The sequence below is a fragment of the Anabrus simplex genome, chromosome 1 (assembly GCF_040414725.1).
Source record: "Anabrus simplex isolate iqAnaSimp1 chromosome 1, ASM4041472v1, whole genome shotgun sequence".
Classification (NCBI taxonomy): domain Eukaryota; kingdom Metazoa; phylum Arthropoda; class Insecta; order Orthoptera; family Tettigoniidae; genus Anabrus; species Anabrus simplex.
In genome coordinates this window covers 826,333,711-826,346,021 of record NC_090265.1, presented here as the reverse complement: position 1 = coordinate 826,346,021, position 12,311 = coordinate 826,333,711, and positions in this window count along the sequence as shown.

Genomic DNA, 12,311 nt, shown 5'->3' with positions numbered 1-12,311 from the left:
AATGTAGATCGAATTGTAGCTCGATATAACTGTAAAGCTGAGGAAGGGTCTGCTCCCAAATTACGCCTAGTTACTGTTTTCAGGATGTTAAGATAACCTTCTGACTTTCGATATAACCGCTGAAGCTGAAAATTCAAATTTAGATTTTGTTCCAGACAAATACCTAAATACAGGTGTTGGGGGACAAAGGGGATACTATAGCCATCAAAAGTGATAGGACTTTCATCAAACACTCGCTTGGTAGTGAAAACCATAGCTGCACACTTAGGAAGTGAAAGGTAGAGGCCATGGAAAGTTAGCCACTGAAAAACAAGACACATGACTTGCGATATTGTGTTCGTACAGGTGTCAATGTTAGTATGACAAAAATAAATTACATAATCATCGGCAAAAGCTAATATACGAGCATAAGGGGTTACAATAGTTTCTAGTTCTTTCATATATAAAGCGAATAATATTCCACTCAATATGGGCCCCTGTGGTAAGCCATGTGATGTTTGACGACTGTCGATTTGATATTGAGCAGATTTTAGTGTTATTGTACGGTTTGTGAACAATTGGTGCAAAATTAAAGGGTAATCCATGACTAGATAATTTTGCCTATAAAATATGCAGTAAGACTGAATCGTAAGCACTTTTGATGTCCAAGAAAATAGTGATAGTGGTTTGCTTCTTCTATCTAGCTAATAAAATATCAAGGATCAATATGATAGGATCTTGTGTACTGCGTCCTCGCATAAAAGCAAATTGATACTTAGAAAAGATGTTATAATACTCCAACGTCCACACAAGTCTTCGAAGTAAAATTTTGAACGTTTGGACGTTTATAGGGTTTTAATATTGGGGTTAGCGTGGCGTTGGCACGTGAACGGAATTGAGGATATCATTATAATACTGCATTAATAAAACCTGAGCTTGGGAGGGTAGTAATTTAAGCATGTTATATGTAATGGCATCTGGTCCCGGTGATGAACTATTTACATGGGATATTACTGCTTGAAGTGCATTATAGGTTATTGGTTGTAGCAATGTAGGAAATTGACGAGGATCATGAGCTGACGGGGGTATAAATGGGGGTATTGCCGAGGCCAGGGTGATCGACTGTAGAAATTTTTCTAATACCGTACGAGGAAAAGAATAGTGGGTTTGATATTGGAACGTTCGTGTAATCATATGAATGGCGTTCCATAATTGAGCAGAAGGTAGGTGAGGGGTTAAAGAGGAGAGAAATGCTTGCCATGCCTTACGTTTCTTGGAATTAAAAATTAGTTTCGTTTTCGCGATATGCTTACCTAATTGCAGATAATTATATTGAGTCATGGACTTACGATATAATTTGAATAACAGTTTGCGCCGAGATATAAGATCGTGACAGTCTTTATTTCACCATTTGATTGCGGTAACTGGGGGAGGTCTAAATGTCTTGATGGGTCTGCAAGGGTGAAAAGTATTTAAATAATGGGTCAAAAACGCAAATAAGGACGGAAAAGTTATGTTGTTACCACGTTCACGTTGCAGGATTTGATTAACGTATTCACGATAAGCTTGGGGATTAAAATGTTTATATGAGCAGACGTTACTTACTGTTTGCAATGCTAATTATGTCGGGCCACATTTACTAAGACCATACGTGATGATGATAGGGAAGTGATAGTTAGTGTGAGTATCTGCCAAAGTATGCCATGTGGTAACTGGAACCATGTTCGTACGGCAAAGTGTTAGATCGACCGCGCTAGGTGGGGAACCGGGAGGTGAAATACGAGTCGGAGAGCCGTCGTTTAGAATTAAAAAATCGTGTCTATTGGACATTAATAATAAATTTAACCCTTTTGCTGTATCTGTTGCACTTCCTCATTCGGTATGATGACAATTGAAGTCTCCTGCCATGAAGATGTATTGAAATTGTTCAAATTGAGCAAAAAATTGCGCCCATTGACCTTGGGTGATATATATTTACGGAGGACAATATAGATTTAGAAAACAAATATTATTATAAATAAGTCCTACTGCATAAGTGTGCGGTATCAGATATTGAATAGATAACGTAGTATAACTTAAAGACTTTTGAATGCACGTGGCTACCCCGTCATAACCGTTACCATCGTGTCTTATGATCTGATAGCCAAATAATCGAAAATGAGAGTGAGGTTTAAACCATGTTTCTTGTAAAAATATAAGATTAGTCTCTTGTATTAGTAATTGTAATTCATGCCGCTTGGAAATGACACTTCTACTATTCCATTGTAGTAGTCTGATCATGAACTGATAGTCATGATATGATCCCTTGATTTATAAATTACATTACTAAGTTGGGGTTCTTGACCCAAGAGTTGTATTTCTTGGTGCAGGTATTCCTTCGTTGGAGTATAATTTTGGGCCTGAGAGGCTGAAATATTTCTCTACCCTCGGTGTTGGGGCGTTGGTTGAGTGTGCAACACTGATTCAGCTGGCGCTGATGTACTCGGTAGCGGAGTTAGCCGCTTGAAGGTACATTTTCGTTCCGGAAAATGGCTAACTAACCCTGTTTGTCATAACCTGGCTCAGGTGCTGAGGGCGGAGATTGCAAAACAACCTGAGTAAACTTACGTTTCCGCGGATTTTCAATCGGAGGTGACCTATTTTCTTGCGTTAATGGGGGAAACTGATTCGGTTGTTGGTCTGGGTAATAAACTGGAAGTGCTACCCGAGCTTTTGACTCAGGAAATGAAAGGTATTCAGTACTCATGAGTTTTTAATTTGAACTTAGTATTTATGCTCGGGACAGTCCAGTGATCCCGTGAGATGGTCTTTTTTGCAATAGGCACATTGAATGAATTGTTCAGTACACTCGTTAGTTGCGTGTAACTGTGAACATTTACCACAACGGGAATTTTTTGCTTGACATTGCTTTACGGTGTGGCCATATCGTTGAAACTTTCTGCAACGAATAGGTGAAAAAATGAAGGGTTCTACATCCATATATACTTTGTACAGAGCCACCTGTTGAGGAAGCGTTTGAGAACGGAAAATAATCTTACTAGAGCTGGTAGGAAGATAAGTTGTTACACCGTCCTGTACGACTCTTCGATTAAGCCTCTGAACAGACTTAACCGGTACTACAGTATCTAGATGGTTGAGGATTTCCTCATGTGAAAAGTCCTTATCAACACCACGTATTATACCCACTCGTAATAATTGTGACGAAGGAATATACGCCTTGATTTTTAATGCGTCTAATATAGAGTTACGCAAAAACGCATTAGCCTGCCCTTGCGTTGAATTGAATTGACGTTTAAGTCCTGTTCATAAAAACGGCGACCGACGACCATGGGGTGTAATCTACCGACATTATTATCTACAGTGGATTCTACGAAAACTACATATGGACCATGGTGAAATTTATTATAATACACAGGTGCAGTAACCACTTGCTGTGCTATTGATTGTTGATCGGACTGGCCTTCAGTAGGACGAAGTTGATTTCCTATATCCGGACTTCGCTGATCACTATTGATTAAATTGGGTAGCGGAGGTTGCTCTGAATCAGAAGTTTTATCAGAGATGGAATCCTCCTCCATTTGAACTTCAATTTCACTCTCTACTAATATCTTATCACCTCTCACTGTCAATGGCCCTCCAATGGAGGCAGCCATGGCCTACCGTTCACACACACACACACACACACACACACACACACACAAAGAAAACTAGTCACCAACGCCGTACACGAATAAGACTCACTCACGACCTATCGTACCGCACGGCGAACAAACAGGAACTGTAATGAAGTCATCTTCTTCTTGTACGTTGTTGGGCCAAGACCAACTTGGTTGAGCTTAGTTTTAACTCCGTACCCAATAACCACACCGCTTGATATTGCATTTGTTTGCGTTGAGTTAATATCCGTAGGTTGGTAATCTTGGTAAGTGCAAGTCTTGAAAGCAAATACAGTAGAGACAATACGCAACACTCAGCGAGATATCGAGGGACAGCTATTAGTGCTCTCTCTAGCGGGTAGACCTGAGAACTACTGATTCTGTCATAACAGCACGTGTATTTGTGTGTGAAGTTTTTGGTGTTATTTATGCGTTTTCAGTGAGTTGACATAATCAAATAGTAGTGTGTGTCATTCCTTGATATCTCCTCTCAACATGAGGGGAAAGGTATGTGCTGTGTTTGGCTGCAGTAACTATGAAGTAGAGAAGAATGCGCGGTCTTCCTTTCGCTACCCTCGTGACAAGAAAATGTAAGTAATATTGTGTTTGCATATATATTCTTCCAGTGACAGAGATCTTTATAGTACTTCATAATCTTCTGACCTGCTCGATCCATATTTTAACTGGCTTAAAATGTAATACGCATATTTTATTGTATAGTGCAGCAGTAAACCTTCAAATCCGATGTGTTGTTGTAGGTGTTATCTGTGGGCTTTGAAATGTCACAGAAGTGATTTGGATAAGGTGTACAAGAAAGAAGGGACGTTACGTTTATATAAGAATTATAAGATCTGTTCAGATCATTTCCAGTCCAGCGACTTTAAAAATCCTCGACTATACAGCAAGGGTGTATTACATTTTTACTCTAATTGTACGTAAATATTCCTCAAAGCATCACTATCGACAACATTTTCATACTTTTCTTTCTTTTATCCCTCTTCTCAGATTAAAGCCGGGATTTTATAGATTTTCTTTCTGTTAGTAGGCTTCATGTTAAGAGGAAAATTGTCCAGCTTTCAAATGTCAATTCATTGCAACATGTGTGTAAGGAATGTGCCGATATTTTTATTGACAAGTTTCTTAATGTGATGATAAAATGTTTTTAATGAGAAAAAAAGACAAATCTAACCGTAAAAATTCAGGCAGGAATGCTAAAGCAAAGAAAGTAATGCATAAATTAAAGAACAACTCATTTCACAGCAGTCCATTTCACATATTGTTTATATGTCTAATTTCAGTCTTTAAATAATTCTTCACTTGTATAACCAGAATTGCTTAGCAACGTAGTTAATATCTGAAAAATAATTTCTTTCTAGACGTTATTTATCCATTTTCGTATATGCATTTCCATTGATATTTGAATTTAGCGCGACTTTTCAGGTCAAGTCACTAGGAGCGCCACCGACGAATCGTCTCCCATTTTAACAAGGCTAAATCCGTAAGTGTCGCGTGTTGTCTCTACTGTATTTGTTGAAAGTTGGTTTTCGTGGATAAGGATGAATCAGATGAGTAAGCTTGTGCTGGTAAAGGATGATTAAAGTATTAATTTAACCCTATATGAGGTTGTAATAAAAAGTTTGGTTCACCTATATGTGAGATCGATGATAGATATGGAAGTTCTTCTATTATCGGTGAGCTGAGGTTTGTACTGTTGTTTATCATGTGCAGGGTAAAGGGATAGCCAGGTTATGTATTGTAAGTGTGAGAATGTTAGTGACATTTGTTGTCAAATAAGTGAGTGACCAATAAGGCGATTTTACATTCATCAAGGAAATTAGTGATCATATTAACTAATGGCTCCGTCGGAGTATGAATGAGACCAGCGACACTTGTTGGTAGAGGAACGTTATGATTTTTTTTTGCTAGTTGCTTTACGTCGCACCGACACAGATAGGTCTTATGGCGACAATGGGACAGGGAAGGGCTAGGAGTGGGAAGGAAGCGGCCGTGGCCTTAATTAAGGTACAGCCCCAGCATCTGTCTGGTGTGAAAATGGGAAACCATGGAAAAACGTTTTCAGGGCTGCCGACAGTGGGGTTCGATCCTACTTATGATTTATTAGTGCTTGGAAAAACGTTTTTCATTGGTTAGAATAGTTACAACATTGGAATACTATGTTATGAAACGTGCCACTTGCTTGCTGACAGGCGCAGATATCTGTGTCACTGATATGAAATCTATACTTATATGCAGGTGTAAGCGCGTGATTGAGTCTTAAGCGGATGAATGTAGTTATATGTCTCCTAGAACAAGTGCCCACAGTGAACCAGGGGGTTATTTGCAGTTCCGGTTGTAGTTGATAATAAGCTTTACCCTTCGTTTTTGCGGATCTGTTCCAGAGAGAAGACCATTTTTGAAGTACGTTCTGTTTGATAGTAGGGGCATAATCCGTGTGTGGAACGGCGAGGATATAGGGAAGACGTTCTGTTTGATAGTAGGTGCATAATCCGTGTGTGGAATGGCGAGGTGATAGGGAAGACCTTGATCTTCAGCTGCTGCTTTAGCTAAACGATCAACCTGAACATTACCGGGTATGCTGCAATGAATTGGTATCCAAATTAATATTATATCATGCTGATTTAAGGAAAAGTTGCATAACTATGTACGAAGTCGAAGAACAGTTGTTGTAATGCTGATAACAAATGTAGGAGTGTAAGACCTGTGATGAAACTAACAAAAAAAGATCAGTTGTTTACAAAGTTAATTTAGTATGGTCAAGAAACTGGTTTAAAAGTGTAATTATATTGGGAGAAGGTTCGAATAGTAAACAATGAACGCTTGTTGGCAAAGGTATGTGTAATTTTATTAATTGCTTGAATAAAATACGGTGAGAGGATGAATATTGAGGGCATTGAAAAGACAGATGGTTACTATCGCCGTCAGGATTTACACATACTATACGCGAGCCTTTTCTTGAGCCCTGAGGTCCCTAGTGCTGAATCGGTAGACCTCGGTTATCGTCGACATCCATATTGGCAACCTTTGAATCACAAACGATGAATCGCTTATTCATCGCTGTACGACATCTGGCGTACACTTTTATGAACTAGTACAGTTGTATACACAGCAAAGCCAAACTATATCATTCATGCTAGTAACAAGATTCGCATCGAGAAATGGTATATAATGTTAAATAATGTATGTGTGAGACAGTTGTTGACGTAAGATAATAAATGTTTAGAAAATCCATATCGATCGATCATATTATCGATTCAATTCAGACTTAATTTACATCCAGTTGGCAGTATAACCGGAACCGACAGCGCTCCCTCCTTACTCCCCACCCCGTAAAAATCGGGCTCAAGAAAAAGTTCGCGTATAGTATACAGTATGGGTGGTTAGAAATATTAAAGCGATATTTATATAAAGAGGTTAATGCGTGATTAAAGCACAATCTTATAATGTTAATAACATGTTGTCGGCTGTATGAGCCTTTTAGATGCCAAGGTTTCAGTGGTATATATGGTTGTAATTGATAATATAATTTCCCTTTAGTACTCGAAGTATGTTGCCATATGTTCTGCCAAGTTTGAAGAGTATCACGTTTGAGAATTGGAAAATAATCTGTAAGAGAAGTCTTTATCTGAAGCGGATCAGAAGGGGAGTTACTAGCTGCTTTTGCGGCGAGATCAGCTTTGTCATTCCCTGGGCGTGCTGAGTGTCCTTTTATCCATATTAAATTGAGATAAACTCCTGAATTCTCAAGTTGATATAGCATGTGTTTAACATCATATAAATATCCATTATAAGACTGTGTGGTGGTACTTGTAGCACACATTGGAAGTCAGTAAAAATGTTTACTTTATGAAAGGAATGTTGTTGAACATATAATAATGCCTGCCTAATTGCAAAGAGTTCAGCTGTAAAGATAGACATATGATTTGGTAAATGATACTGAAAGCTTGTAATTGTATTGGAATCAAAAAAGGCCGCTCCTACGACGTGTTAAGACTTCGATCCATCTGTGTATATATTTACGTCACATCCGATTGACGAGATTTTGAGTTTCTTAGTCAATGAAGTAAATAAGGAGGTACTTTGTAGGGAATGTGGGGTAATGGATGAGGATTGAATAATAATATGTGGTATAAAGTTTAGAGTATCGTATGGAAAAGAATGCATGGGTAACTGATGAGCTCGTAGTAACAAGGAGCGAATAGCTTGCATCTCAACATAAGCCTGATATAGCGCAGGAGTTCTTCCGTTTTTGGAGGGCGTTGGCGATAATATTCATAAAGAAGTTGCAGCTTCGGTATGAGGATGGAACGTGATAGGACGAGATGTTTTAAGATATATTTATTTGCAAGCATTAAGCGTCTAATGACGAGGGGACATTCACTTGTTTCAACCAGTAGTGCATTTGTGGGGGTAGTTTTGAGAGCACCGATACAAAGTCTTAATTATTGGTGTTGGATTACATTGAGTTGAGATAAGGTGGTTTCTGACGCTGTATCAATAATGTGAGCACAGTAATCCATATGTGAGCGTATAGTTTCCCGGTAGAGCATTAACGCGATTGAGGGTTCTGCTCCCCACTTACGCCTAGTAAGTGTTTTTAGAATTTTGAGGTAACTATCTGCTCAGTTTGCTTGTTACTGATCAACAGCTGAGCAGCTGAGCAAATGGAGTTTTGTCATAGAGTATTTATACCAATGTCAACTTGCCTATCATAAAGATGATTTTTATTAAGTTAATTTAGAGTCAGTTTAACCATACGGTCTTATTGTGACTTCTAACTGTAGAATTTACATTAAATTATAGTCGAGTGAAGAATGAAAGGAATATAAAAGATTTCGGTATTTTAAACTGAACAGTTAACTTTTTGAATACTTTGAAAAACTTGATAATTTGTTTGCACAGTGAAGGAGATGAGAGTACCCCCTTAATATCCTTAGGTATACCGTGGTACTGGCGCCATTTGTTACAGAGTGAACAGTCTGTAATGATGTGCTTCACAGTCAACACACTATTGCATGCTGTACATATGGTACTCAGTTTCTTCTCAAGGAGGTAGCTGTGACTTATCATGGAGTGGCCGATCCGTATTCTAGATATTAGGACTTGATCTTGCCTGTGAAGGTTGTGAAGATAGTGTTCTACTGTAGATTCCGTTGTTACTTCGTGGAGTTTGAAGTTTGAAGCCATTTTATCTTCCGCTTTTGGTATAATTTCGTTTTAGTATAGGCAGTAATGTCAGTGTGAGGGGTAGCTATTGTTAGATCGCCTAACGGAAGGTAAGTAGCGTCTTTAGCTGCTTGATCAGCAGATTCATTGCCTTGAATACCTCTATGAGAGGTACCCACACAAGGATGACGTGTTTGCCTTCTTTAATGATGTTGTTAATCAACTGTTGTATTCCTTGTACAATGATGTGTTTCGATGATGGACTTCCTATTGCATTTAATGCACTTTTTGAATCAGAAAAAATGATGAGGAGTTACTGCAGGTGCTGGTTTTCAAAATATGTAGCATGGCCTGCTTTATTGCGTACAGCTCATTAGAGAAGACTGTATAGTAGTCAGGCAATTAGTATAGCATTGTACGTTCAGGATATATAATCCCACATCCATTTCTTTCCTCACATTTTGATCCATCAGTATAGATTGCAGTGTGCCTTGAGTATTTATTAGAAATTTCAAGAAATAATTGATGGTAGTGAGATTTGTCAATTTCATATTTGACACTGTAATTTATTTCAAAGTTAATTGTTCGAAGGGTAATAGTCCATGGTGAGACATTAAGAGAGTTGTCTGCGAGGAGTATTGGAGGGATATTTAAATTTAATTCCTCAAGAAACTTGGATATTCTGACACTGAAGGGCTTTGGTTGTGATCCTGATTTAATGTGTGTACCTTGGTGCTTGTTAGGAAAAACATACAACTTAATTCTTGATTCACTCATAGTTGCTACCTTGGGGGGTATGTCAAACTTAGTTGTCTACGTCTAATTGCGTGTTGGTTCTTTTGCTTCTATTTGAATGCTGGATACTGGACTGGTACGGAAGGCTCCTAAAGCATTTCGAAGAGCTGTGGACTGGATGGAATCAAGGATTTTGAGTGAAGACATTCTTGCGGAATTGTATACAATGCTGCCAGTCTAATTTAGACCTTATAATGGCCTTGCACGTGTTCATTAGCACTTGGTAGTCTGCCCCCCCGCCCCCAGTTCTTTGCTGCCAGGATCTTCATTATGTTCAGCCTTCGCAAGCAGTCATCTTTAAGGTTTTTAAGGTGAGTTATCCAACTTAACGTAGTGTCGAATAAAACTACTAAGATTGTCATAGTTGTTACTGTTTCAATTTTGTGATTGTCCATGTACAGCCCAGGGTCTTGTACAGTTTGTTTACATTTGGAGAAGAGCATGCATTTGGTTTTAGCTTTGGAAAACTTGAACCCAGTAACTTCAGCCCATTTTTGGATATTATAAATTGATTCTTGAAGTAACTGTTGAGTAGTTATTTTATTTCTTCCTGCACTTAGTATAGTCAAATTATCCGCAAAAAGGCAAGCCTCTACTGGTAGGTTAACAATTTTCTCCATTAGCTTATACATATGGAATGGTGCTATTTATTGCAACGAGAAGTAATGTAACACTGATGACTGATCCTTGGGGAACTCCATTGTCAATGGTTACTTCATGTGAAAGAGTTCCATTTGTCGTGACTTGAATTCGGCGATCTTTAAGGACATTATAAATGAAGTAAAGCATGTTTCCTGAAATATTATGTTTCATCAATGTTTCAATTAGATAGTCTTTACACACCACGTCATATGCCTTCTCAATGTCTAAACTAACAGCTATGAGGTGCTAATTATTCAGGAAAGTTTTTCGGATTTCTGATTTTAAACATATCAGAGTATCTGTTGTTGAACGTGCTTTACGAAAACCATTTTGTGCATCACTAAAAAGTGTATATGTTCCAAATACCAGCGTAATCTCTTCTTAACAATTTTCTCCAATTGCTTACACACTGTATTTGTCAAGGCGATGGGACGATAATTATCTGGGATCAAAATGACCTTTCCTGGTTTGAGTATAGGCACTACAATAGCACAACGCCATTGATCTGGAAATAGTTTGGAACTCCATATATAGTTGAAAATAGCAAGTAGATAATTGAGTGCACTATGTGGAAGCTGTTTTAAAAATTCATATGGAATGGTGTCTGGGTCAGGACTAGATCTGCCTCATTTGTTGAGTTCTGTAACAATTTCTTGTAACTGTAAAGTATCATTATAAGCATAGTTCGGTGAAGGTACATTTCCACTTAAGTCTATTGGATCTCGAGTTGTTTTCATGTGAAGAAATTCAGGTTCATAATTGTTATCGCTAGAGATTTCTGAAAATGATTTAGCCAGTTGATCAGCTATTTGTTGAGGTTCATTTACAATTGACCCAGCGACTGGATCTCTTAGAGAAGTAATACAGAATTTGTTGTATTTACTACATATACTTTGGATTGTATTCCACATAACTGTTTGTGAAGTTTGAGACGAATGTTAACCAGGAGGTTTTCTTACTTTATTTTATTTTATTTCGTGCTATTGCTCAATATTTCTGAAAATTATTTTTATTTTCAGGCGTAGGATTTCTTTTATATAGGTAGTAAGCACGGTTTCTATTTTTGATGGCATCTTTACAGGAGTCATTTCACCAGGGAACCGTTTTCTTGAAGGGCATAGGAGTTGTTTTTGGGATACTCTGGTCAGCAGATTTAATTATTACTTCAGCGAAGTCTTGAACAATATCACTGATGTGCTTAGAAGGAAATTTATTTTTTGGAGTTAGATCATTTAAATAGTTATTTACAGTCTTTCTAAAAGATTGCTAAATTGCCTCATTTAAATTCCATTTACAGTATTTGGGTTTAGATGTGTTGTCTGGATAACTTTGTTCATCGTTACTTATGACGGGGAAGTGGTCACTTCCTTGTAGACTTGAATAAATGGACCAGTTAAATAGTGCAGCTATATCTGGCGTACATAGAGTTAAATCTATGCTAGTGTATGTTCCGTGTGCTATAACAAAACGGGTTGGAGCAGTTGAGATCAGTAATACTAGAGTAAATTCATCTAGTATCTTCTCTATTTATTTCCCCCTTGCATCAGTATTGCGACTACTCCATAAACTGTTGTGGCTATTAAAATCATCCATCAAAATGAAGGGTTTGGGCAGTTGGTGTATTAGGTTTCTTAAATCATCAGCGCGAGATGTACTATTCGTAGGAAAATAAACATTATATACGCATATAGCTTGTGGTAGGTGTAATAAAACTGCGACTGTTTCTAAATCAGTAGTTAAAGGAACCTCTTGATGGAGTAAATTATTTTTAACATGCCTCCACTTGCATGATTTGGATTAATTCGGTTTTTATAATGTAGTTTGAACTGTCTTAAATGGGAAACAAAGTTGTCTCCAAAGTTAGTTTCTTGTAGACAGACAATTGGAGGCTGATGTTTATTTATTAGAAGTTGTAAATACTCTCGCTGTGATCGAAGACTGTTGAAGTTCCCTTGAAGTAATGTTATATTCATAAGAATGACAAACATGTGTAGAGGGAACTTTATCATCATTATGTGAGGGAAGTAGAGTCATCGCTGGAGTAATCTGGAACTA